This window comes from Cricetulus griseus, chromosome 2, assembly GCF_003668045.3.
Source record: "Cricetulus griseus strain 17A/GY chromosome 2, alternate assembly CriGri-PICRH-1.0, whole genome shotgun sequence".
In the NCBI taxonomy this organism is placed as follows: domain Eukaryota; kingdom Metazoa; phylum Chordata; class Mammalia; order Rodentia; family Cricetidae; genus Cricetulus; species Cricetulus griseus.
The window spans coordinates 9466447-9478447 of NC_048595.1; positions in this window are offsets into that span (position 1 = coordinate 9466447).

Below are 12001 nucleotides of genomic sequence, written 5' to 3' on the forward strand. Positions count from 1 at the left end.
GAGCCAAAGGCAACAGTAAGGCTCTGTCCAGGGTCCTACACTGGATTTGGCTGTTTACAGCTGCAAACACTAGGGGTGATAGTGTGTAGGGGAAAGAAGTAGTGAGAGCATTGTGAGTTCCCAGAGAGAAATGCTGTCATCACAAAAATCTGAAGATGTGGTTGCTGGTCTTGAACTTATATTCTGTAGGCAGCCTTCATTTTATGACGCTGACATGCTAGAATTTCCCCCAGCTGAATTCCCAAAGTCCCAAGAAAGCATTAAATTGCAATTCAAACTTCCAGCCTATAAGACCAGTCATATGATGACATCCATCATAATACTCCCTTAAAACAAAAGGAAATTTACTGTATTATAGAGGTGGGAGGGCACTTATGACTTTAAAATATGTTCCTCTATTTCTTCTACTTACATGGTGTACAGATACACATGAAGGCAAAAACACCTATACACATAAAACCAGATAAAAGGAGAAAAATGATGCAAAATATAATGGCATTATGTAAGTCAACCAAATGAAACCGTGGTCTCTCACATAATCCCCAAATCCAAGTTAATTCACAGATATGAGCCTTTGGATTGACATGGGGTGGGCTCTCCTTGTGAACAGACTGTGACTCTTTCTACCAACTAAACACTTAATTTGCGTTTACTTTATTCTTTAAGTCATGGTCTTCTTAAGCTGTCCTTTATGTCATCAAACTGCCCATTTTCCTGCTTCTACCTCTGGCTTATTGCATGTATATGCTTTAAATCTTCTACCAAATGGCTCCCAGCCTGCCAGGGATCACAGCCATTTGTTGGATGGACTCTACACAGCAAAAAGAAAATACTGTTTTCCCGAGGATCACTGGACATATGTTCTGTGTGGATATTGATCCTGAGAAATAATATTGCTGCTGTAGCTCCTGCAGTCAGAATGGCTTATTGTGGTTAGGGGGCTGCATTCAAGAAGGCTTCTTTATCCAGAAACACATTCATTTCTTGTGGCCTTTTTTCTGGGATGTGTCTTGTAACAGGTGCTCTTAGAGACACCCCCCCAAAAAAAACAACACTGACTCTGATCACAAATTGAGACTCAGTTTGATTAAGATGGGCTATGGAGAAGTCCCTTGGACCTTCTCTGGCATGTCAAGATAGTAGAGTAGAGGCCCCACGGCATCCTACCAGGCACTGTCTAACTCCGGGTGACTAAGAGACATATCTATCACACCCCCATTCCACTCAACTGAATGGAATGTTCAAAAGTCAGATGCGCCTTGCAAAATGACTATAGGTGATTCTAAAATTATTCAGAAGGTGACTACAAGTTCAGCTGGTCCCCAGCTGTAACACCTTCACCGAATCATGTAAACACAGCCCATAACATATGGGAAGCAGTCACTCATCTGCCTGATGCCTTTTTCTCCAGACCAGTGGGTAAAGACAGAAACCACATCCCTCTTGCCAGTAGGAACAACAGGAAAACTTTGCAACCCAACCTCAGGGCTTTCTGCTTTCTGCTCTAATACAGTATAGTTCTCAGTGATCTGATTGCTTTGACATTCCAGAGGAGACCACTGTAAGCCACTGTGTGTGAGTTGTTGGCTGATTGTATCTAATATTCATGAGTACATGAGTGCAGAATGCCTCAGGGAGACTTACGCAAAGTGGAAGATATAAAGTCAACCAGAAACTCTCAGGGGACGGTGACCACAGTGAGCCTCCTTGTGGTTCTACAATGTGAGCAGTGTTGAGAGGCATCCTCTGGGTAGATGATGACCCACTACACATATAATAGTGCTTCCCATAAAAATAAGTGCTGTGTGTGTGTGTGTGTGTGTGTGTGTGTGTGTGTGTGTGTGTGTGTTATGAGTGTGTACATATGTGGGTGCACTCCCCCATGTAAGTGCATGTGGGAGTTCAGAGTTTGACATGAAGCATCTTCCTCCATCAGTTTCCACCTTACTTTTGGAGACAGGCTCTCTCACTGAACCCTGGGACTCACTATTTTGGCTGGAGTGACTGTCTAGTGTCACTGTGAGATCAGCCCTTCTCCTCCGTGCTCCAACGATGAGGTTGCAGCCAGTCACTGAAACACAGTTTTTCTATGGGTGCTGGGGATTTGAACTTAGATCTCTATGCTTGTTCAGCAAGCACTTCACCCAGTGTGTTATCTTCCCAGCCTGCTGGTCAATGTTCTTTACACCTTTATAATACACACACAGCAGATGTGTTGACTGCCTCAAGCCAATGACAAATCCCAGAGTCTTCCTTCTTGTTTCATGTGGGAGCCACAGTATCGGGAGGCCCTATGGCTGGTTCTGGATACTACAGAAGTGGTATGGCTCCCTGAGAATCCTATAATATTAGACAAGCGGTATGGCTCCCTGAGAATCCTATAATATTAGACAAGCCAGCATGCTCGTCGGATTCTCTGTCAACCTTCTTCCTTTCCTTTCCCATGTTCATCTCTGGGTTTGGATGTGGTTGGTGCAATCAATGTTCTGACAGTATCTCTTACAATCTAAGAGACTCGAACTTCTGCTGGACATCACAGAAGAGTTAATAACACACTTTGCAGCCACTGTCTACCTTGCCTTTAATAGAATAATGTAATAGGCAACCTTACTTGCCTTGGATTTCCCATGTGGTCAACTTTTATAACCTAAGCTAATGCATAGATATAATCATAAGTTGTATACTCTTCCATGCCCCTGAGTCAGATAATGAATGTGTGTTGTTTGCTGAAAGCAGAACAAAACAGAAGTTGAAAGCCCAAAGTCTACCATAAAGGCTGAAAGCAACAATTTATAAATACTGGTTGATAAACAATGATTGCTGTCTGAGTCAGCTGGGACCGGTTGCCAACATCCAGTGTTGCCAACATCCAGTGACTAAATCCCTTATAAAACTCTATTAGAGTTTTCTGGAAAGTGTCCCATTCCTTCTTCATGTGATTTGTTCTGTACTGATCAATAAATACACTGTAAAGCCCTTCGTGAGGGCCAGTCACACTGCCCACATACAGACACTATTCTCACACATTCACATACATGGTCCACACAACATCCAACCATCCATACGGATAGCTACTCATGCTGTGACCCCATGGCCATCCAGATAAGTTGCCTCAAGATCCTGTGGCTCTGATTTTCCCCCACCATGATGAGTTACACCTTGAACTGTGAGCTAAAACAAACCCTTTCCCCTTTAAGGTGCTTTTATTGGAGTGTTTTATCACAATAGGGAGAGAAAGTAAAGTGCCTGAGAACCACTCAGCCAGGTTTGCTGCAAAGTGAAGCTTCCTTCCTGATGACATGATGCTGACGTATTTATGGTCATGCTCCAATGTAAACTCTATTTCTTTCCCAAGAGCAGCCTCTGTACCTTGTATCCAAGAATCATTGTCTCCATATGCCTTCTGGCTGGAGCCTAATCACTTCATTCTCTAGAGTACTTTCTGCTTTCCCGTAAGGTAATGGAAACAGCAGAAGGTCTTTGGTGCAGCAGAGTGGGGTGGGGTTCGGAAAGGGGGCTGTCGTGGTTTCTGCACAGAGTGTCACGGCACAGAGCAGGACAGACTGTGTCTACAATGATGATGCAAGACTGCAAAGGTATGCAGCTGGGCCTGCCACAGAAAGACAGATAGTTTTGCTCTTACTAACTGATATGGAGAAAAAGGCACAGAGCAGGTGACCCTGGTGCTTTTCCAAGTGCCTGGCACTGTGTTTACCTGATTCAGTGGAGACGCTACAGCTGGGGAGCAGCTATAATCCTAGTCACTGCATGAGTAACTTCAGGATCAACCACACTCATTCCCCCACAGTCTGCCTGACTTATGAGTATTTCAGGTGGCTGAGCTACAGCAAAGGGTGTCGTTGCTTTTTTGAAGTTTTTTGTGGTGATCTTAAAGTCCACAGTGCTTTGTGGGATAGAGGGCTGCTTTTCCTTATCATTTTTGCAGAGGGGGTGAAGTCCACCTGGCTTCCTCACAGGGACTCCCATTCTGTGGCCAGAAAGTTAGTGTGCAGTTCTTTGAGTTTGCCAGTATACCTATTGCCTGGACAATACAGCCAGCAGCTGAGAATATGCGCACAAAAAAAAAAAAATGTCTGTGGGTCAAGAGAACCAGCTGAGGCTAGAGGTTGTCTGTCAGTCACAGTAAGCCTCGGGAGCCTCAACAGCCATGTTATTCCTCAGGTTTAATATTCATTCAGAACTGATGCCTAGTGATTCCTGGAAAATGGAGGATTTTCCTTTTTCTGTGAAGAGCCAGTCTCTAAATTTCTCAGGGTCTTCAATATGGAGTTTTGGGGAAGTCTTAAAATGGAGGTAGAGTTGTATAGACAAGGCAGTCCCTATGCATAGTATTAGTTCCCCAGGAAGCAAAATCAAGAGATCCCCAAGTTCAAGTCCAGGCTTATTATCACAGTAAGACCTTTCTCATATAATAAACTGGCTAATTAAAAATTAAATACATAGTTGTTGCAAAGATTCTGAGCTCTTCCTTATGGAGACTTGAACTGTGCTCACCTGTGTGGAGTTGCACAGCTCATGGCACTAGATGCAGACCATTTTTCTCTTACACACAATGATCCTCTAAAAAATGGTAATAGAATTCATTCATGGGACACCATGGTCCTCCACTCACTGCCAAAATCTCTGTGGGCAGATCATAGTGATTGCTAGTGCATCCATCATCCCATTGAGGTAAAATGCCTCTGCTTGGTCCTAGTGAAGTCACTCCCTGTTTTACTCTAAGATCTCATCTCTTTAGCTTTCTGTCATTAGTGAGGGGAAAGGGTCCATGGTGGAGACTGCAGGTTACTTACACCTATTGTAGCGAGAACAGAGGCTGAGGTTTAAAAATGGGACTAATTCGGAGTCTGGTGCACACACCTTTACTCCTAGCACTCAGGAGGCAGAAGCAGATAGACAGGCATCTCCATCCTATTACGAGCCTATCTTGATATGGTATTCTACCATAATTGCCCCTGACTTACAAGGATGAGCACCCAAAGGATGGCTTTACTAAAGACATAGGTGTCCCCACCATTAGGGTGCAGGCAGAGCTCTATGAGTTTGAGGCCAACCTGGTCTTACACAAAGAGTTCCGGACAGCTAGTGCTACATAGTGAGATCTTTGTCTCAAAAGTCAAACCATAGCAACAACAACAAAGATCCTTGTTCTTGTCAGGCTGGAAAGATGGATTAGTGGTGAAGAGGGCCAGAGTTAGGTTCCCAGCACCTATGCCAGGTGGCTCACAAGCACCTGTAACTCCAGCCCCATGGGATTCTACACCCTTGTCTGGTCTCCATGGGCATGCACACACATATAATCAAAAGATAAATATATGTCTTAAAAAAGAACCTTGGCAGCGGCCTCTTTTCTCTTTGTGGATGAGAATAAACAGGTCTAAGGAATTATTATTAATTGGGGGCAATTTACTGAAAAAAATAATAGTTTTTGTCTTTAAGGAGTGTGCTGAAGGTTCATCTTCCAACCTCAAATGAGAGATAGCAACACCAAAATGGAAAAACTGGGTAAAACACACATCTGGAAAGTAAGATAGCACATTGAAAGGAAAGTTTTAATCACCAGAGGAGGGGGTTGAATTTGATGGAAAGAATCCCAGTGTGGTCTTCAAGGGTCACAAGGTGATGGTACAAATGCCATAGGTAAGTTTCTAGTCCACAGTTTTGTTTTGTTTTGTTTAAATCAGCTGTGATATGAAAATTTACCTTCCTTTTAAAAATATTTTATTTTTAATAAGTTATTGTGCGTATGTGGAAGGAAAGATATACGCATAAGTACAGATGCCCAAAGAAGCCAGTTGTGTCTGAAGAGTTATGGGCATCTGTGAGTGAAGATGGACGTTTCTGTCCCTCCTGGTCCCACTGCCATTTTGCCCCAAATAAACACAGGATGCTATATTAATTATGAAACTGTTGGCCTATGTCTAGGGCTTCTTACTGGCTAGCCCTCTCTTAATTATTAACCCACAATTACTAATCTATGTGTTTCTACATAGCCTTATCTTACCAGAGAAGGCCTGGCGCGTCCTATCTTCCCAGTCTCCAAATGGAGTGACCTCGTGGCACCACTCTGCCTCTCTCCCCAGCATTCTCCTCGTCTCCTAGCCTCGCCTATCTTCCTGCCTCTATTGGCCAGTCAGTGTTTCATTCATCAACCAATAAGAGAAACATATACACAGAAGGACATCCCCCATCACATGTGAGTTTACCAGTATGGGTGCCGGCAGCCAAACTCAGGACCTCTGCAAGAGCAGTATGCACTCTTAACTCCTGGGCAATCTCTCTAGCCCTGCAGGAAATTATCTTAGTGCAACAGTAGTCCCAAATACTATAAGACATGATATTCTGCTTGTTACTGGAGAAAATGATCACAGAGCAACTTAAGATGACACAGTCCAATCGCAAAATCCATATGCAGAGACAAGCAAGGGGCAAGAGATCATAAAGTTATCCTGTGCAGCATGGGGAGCTTGGGGTGAGAGTTCACACCCACACTGTCATAGTTACACAGTGTTCATACGCCCCTGCCTCTGCCTTTCTTTCTATTGGTGTGTGTAGGGGATGCTGTAGCCACGCCTGCTTAGGGGCTGGCTACAGCGGGAGGCGTGGGTTCGTATCCCACTCCTGACACCAGATAATGTGGGAAATTACCAATACAGAGCCAGGTAGAAATACAAGGGTTTTAATAGGGAAAAAGCCTTACTTACGAGCAACCTAGCCAGCTGATGGGCAGCAGTCTGTACAGCAAGCCGAAAGTGAAAAGGAAACCAGAACCCACCACCTGAATGTCCCTCACTCTACATCACCCTGACCACATCCTCACACACCTAAGCAGGTGTGGCTACAGCATCCCCTACAGGTGTGTGTAAGAAAGATGACCAGAGCTGAGGGTGAATGAGGTGGCCTGGCAGATGGTGAGGCTTCTCCACTGGAGACACAGAGAGGCAATTCTACTGCCCTCGTGGTAGGCCCCTCCCCTCCTCCCCCGGTGAGTTCCTATGAGTTTTATCTGCATCCTTTTGGAAATGATGTGCAGGGCCATAATGAGCCATGCTGGATGCTGCCCAATGAGCAGTCAGTCAGACGTGTCATGCTCATGACTCAGGACTTAATCGTTCAGTATCTTTTTTACGTATGTGTTTTTTTTAAACATACATCTTATTTGTTTTTGTATATATATACATGCTAATACCTCCTTTTTACTCATGCCTAGCTTGTTAGTTTATGTTCTTGTCTTCACTTTATATACCAACCCCAGTTCCTCCTTCCTCCCTTTCTCCTGCCCTCCACCTCCCCCCTTCCCATCCCCCTCCATTCCTCAGAGGGGGTAAGGCCTTCCTTGGGGAGTCAACAAAGTCTGGTATAGCAAGCTGAGGCAGGACCAAGCCCCTCCCCCACCCCCACCCCCCATATCAAAGTTGAGCAAGGTATCTGACCATAGGGGATGGGCTCCAAAAAGCCAGTTCATGTACTTGGGAGAGATCCTGGTCCCAATGACAGGGGTCCCCCAACAGATCAAGCCACATAACTGTCATCCACATTCAGAGGGTCTAGTTCTGTCCCATGTAGGCTCCCCAACTACCAGCCCATAGTCCATGGTTACCCACTAACTCGGGTCAGCTGTCTCTGTGGGTTTCCCCATCATCATCTAGACACCCCTTGTTCATAAGATTCCCTCCTCCCTCTCTTCAGCTGAACTCCAGTGCTCAGCCCAGGACTTGGCTCTGGTCACTGCATCTGCTTCCTTCAGTTACTGGATGTAGGTTCTATGATGACAATTAAGGTAGTCACTGATCTGATTAAAGGGGAAGAAGGCCAGTTCAGACACCCTCTCCACTATTGTTAGGAGTCTTAGCTTGGGTCATTCTAGTGGATTCCCAGGAATTTCTCTAGCACCAGGTTTCTTCCTAACTCCATAACGGCTCCCACCATCAAGATATCTCTTTCATTGCTCTCCCTTCTGTCTCTCCCCCAACTGGGCCTTCTTGTTCCCCCATGTCCCCATCCATATACCCTCCCTTTTACCCCCCCCCCCAGTTTACCCAGGAGATCTTAACTATCTTCCCTCCTGAGGCCTTCCATGTGTGTGCCTCTTAGGGTCCCCCTTTTTACCTAGCTTCTCTGTGGTTGTGTATTGTAGCCTGGTCTAATAACTACTTATGAGTGAGTAAATAGTGTGTTTGTCTTTCTGAGTCTTGGTTACCTTTCTCAGGATGTTTTTTTTTCTAGTTCCATCCATTTGACTGCAAATTTCAAGATGTCATTGTTTTTACTGCTGAGTAATACTACATTGTGTAAATGTACCACATTTTCTTTATCCACTCTTCAGTTAAGGGACATCTAGGTACTTTCCATTACAAATAATGCTGCTGTGAACATAGTTGAGCAAACATCCTCATGGTATGATTGTGCATCCTTTGGGTATATGCCCAAGAGTGGTGTTGTTGGCTCTTGATGTAGATTGATTCCCAATTTTCTGAGAAACCCGTCATACTGATTTCCAAAGTGGCTGTATATGTTTGCACTCCCACCAGAAATGGAGGTGTGTTCTCCTTACTCCACATCCTCTCCAGCATAAGCTGTCATTAGTGTTTTTGATCTTAGATTCAATGCAATCCCCATCAAAATACCAACACAATTCTTCACAGACTGCAAAAGAACAATACTCACCTTCATATGGAAAAAGAAAAAACCCAGGGCAGCCAAAACCATCCTGTACAATAAAGGAACTTCCAGAGGCATTACATCCCTGACTTCTAGTTCTACTATAGAGCTATAGTAATGAAAAAAGCTTTGTATTGACATAAAAACAGACCCTGATATGAATTCACACCTATGAACACCTGATTTTGATAAAGAAGTCAAAATTGTACAATGGAAAAAAGAAAGCATCTTCAACAAATGGTGCTGGCATAACTGGATGCTGATATGTAGAAAAATGCAAGTAGATCCGTATCTATCACTATGCACAAAACTCAAGTCCAAATAAATCAAAGACCTCAACATGAATCCAGCTACAGTGAATCTGATCAAGGAGAAAGTGGGAAGTAGCCTTGAATGCAAGGGCACAGGAGACCACTTCCTGAACATAAAACACCAGTAGCACAGACACTGAGAGCAACAATCAATAAATGAGACATTCTGAAACTGAAAATCTTCTCTAAGACAGAGGATATGGTTAATAAAACAAAACAACAGCCTATAGAATGGGTAAAGATCTTCACCACCACACATCTGACAGAGGGCTGATCTCCAAAATACATAAAGAACTCAAGAAACTAGACATCAAAATACAAAATAATCCAATTTAAAAAATGGAGTATACTTGTTCCTAATTTGAACGAATAAAAAAAAATGAGTACAGACCCTCTAGGGAGCAGAAAGGGTATGAGATAGGGAGCAGAAAGGGAATGGGATAGGGAGTTAGTGGGGGGCAAGGGAGGAGGAGAGGGAGAGGGAACTGGGATTGACAAGTGAAACAATCTTGTTTCTGATTTAAATTAAAAATGAGAAAAAAATGGAGTACAGATCTAACAGAGAATTCTCAACGGAAGAAACTCAAATGCCAAAAGTCATTTAAGGAATTACTCGACATCCTTAGCTCAGGGAAATGCAAATCAAAATGACTCTGAGACACCGTCTTACATCTACCGGGATGGCTGAGACCAAAAATACTGCTAATGTCTCCTTTAAGTTACTGTGTTTTTCTTTTGTTTTGGAGATTATAATATAATTACATCATTACTCCCTCCAAACCTCTCACATAACTCTTCCTGCTTTTTTCAAATTTATATACTTTTTCATTAATTATTGTTACATGCATGCATGTTTATGCAGCACGCTAATATCTTTAATTAGTAAGTGGTTGCTCCTCACTGTCTATATTGAAAATGTCACATGACTTTTTGACTCGCCTAGTTACTTTTAATTCACTGCCTAAAGATATCACTCCCTAGACATTTTGTTTTTCAAGATACCAGCTTATTCTTGTCTGTACTGAATCCTTCTACTTCATCCGTCCTCTTTCTTTTCTTAAAGACCAGATTCAAATATTATTTTTTTTTATTTTGTGTATGGATGTTTTTGCCTCTGCACTATATGCATGCCTGGTTCTGAAGAGGCCAGACGAGGGCACAGGATCCACTGTAGCTGGAGTAATAGGTGGTTGTGAGCCACCATGTGCGGTCTGGGTTTGGAGCTCGAGTCCTCTTTATGAGCTGCCAGTGACTCTTAATGGCTGGGTCATCTCTCTCCGGGCACCAGAATTAAATATTCTTAAGCGATAAGACAAACACCCATTATTTCAGCTTTCTGTTTTCTCATCTTTCCAGAGAGCAAATTTTGTTTGTTTGTTTCTATGTAGCCCTGGATTTCCTGAAACTTTCTCTGTAGACTAGGCTGTCCTCAAACGCACAGAGAACTCTGTCTACCGAGTGCTGGGACTAAAGGCATGTACCACCACTGCCTGGAAAGCACAAAAATTTTTGCCCAGTCTGTCTCACAAGAATGTACATCCAGATCCTTCTAAGAACTGTGAGACAGAAAAACAATTAAAACATGCGTGGGTTGGGACTGTGAAAGAATAGGAGTTTGGTAGTTGACATAAGCTTTATGGTATGTAGCTGTGATCATTTCCTGAAAGACGATGAACTTGGCCTTAGACTCCGATTTGAACAGAATTGGATTTAAATCAAATTGAATTTTAATTGGATGAGATTTCAATACCAGTGCTGCAGACCTCTTGCCAACTGGCTGGATATGGCCAGATTGCTTTGTAAATGTGGTTTTTGCTTCTAAGTAAGACAGTAGACAGGAGCCATCCTCTGTGTGACCAGGTAACCGAGTATCAGAATAAGAAACACATAGACTTTAGAAAAAGCAAGGAAGAGCCTCAGAAATTCAAAGAGTAACCTGAAGAGTGTGGAGAGAAAAACCAGGTGACACACAGAAAAGATGCTTAGTTCTAGGCCGGAGGTTCCCCAGCAGGTGCAGGGCAGCAGGAAGTGGAAGCCTCTTCAGTAGAGGCCAGGCAGCCCTGGAGGAAAGGCATTGGTGGCCCTTCCTCAGGACAAGCCAACAGTCCCCCCAAGCCTCAAGACCAGTTGGGTTTTGATGCGACAGTGATCCCTCTGGCCGCGAGATCAGCACTGCAGCATGATTGATCACTCTTTGTCACTCCTTGTGCAAGCCGGCCAGGTGCCCTCTTGAGAAACAACCTGTTTGATACTGAAATACCTTGAGGGCCCAAGAATGGAGAACAATAGGTGGGAGGGAGACTGAGTGTAAACAAAACCACAGGAAACAACCATGGGGGGGGGTGGACTTAGAAAAATGGGAGGGGCCAACAGTGGCAAGCCCTGAGTACAGGTGGCCAGGGATCACAGGGATCATTTAGAGGGAAAGCTGGTCTTGCCTTTGATCACAAGGAGCTAATATCACCAACTGGGAGTAACCTGGTGTGTGATAGCTCTCGGTCCACTGCATTCTCCTATCACAGTGATTAATACTTAGGAAACCTTGAGAATGTGAAGACATGCTGTGCAGTGGTGGCACACGCCTTTAATCTCAGCACTCCAGAGGCAGAGGCAGGCAGATCTCTGTGACTTTGAGACCAGCCTGGTCTACAGAGGGAGTGCCAGGATAGGCTCCAAAGCTACAGAGAGAGAGAGAGAGAGAGAGAGAGAGAGAGAGAGAGAGAGAGAGAGAGAGAAAGAAGAGAGAGAAGAGAGAGAGAGAGAGAGAGAGAGAGAGAGAGAGAGAGGAAAGGAGAGGAGAGAGAGAAGATTGAGAGAGAGAAGAGAGGAGAGAGAGAGGAGAGAGAGACAGAGAGGGAGACAGAGAGAGAGAGAGAGAGAGAGAGAGAGAGAGAGAAGACACTGCCCCTCCCCAACCGGCACATACAGAACTAGCACTCCAGTGCACCTGGGAGACACCCCTGACAGACAACTAGTAGGTAGGCATCTCTGGAGGTTGAGATAGCCTG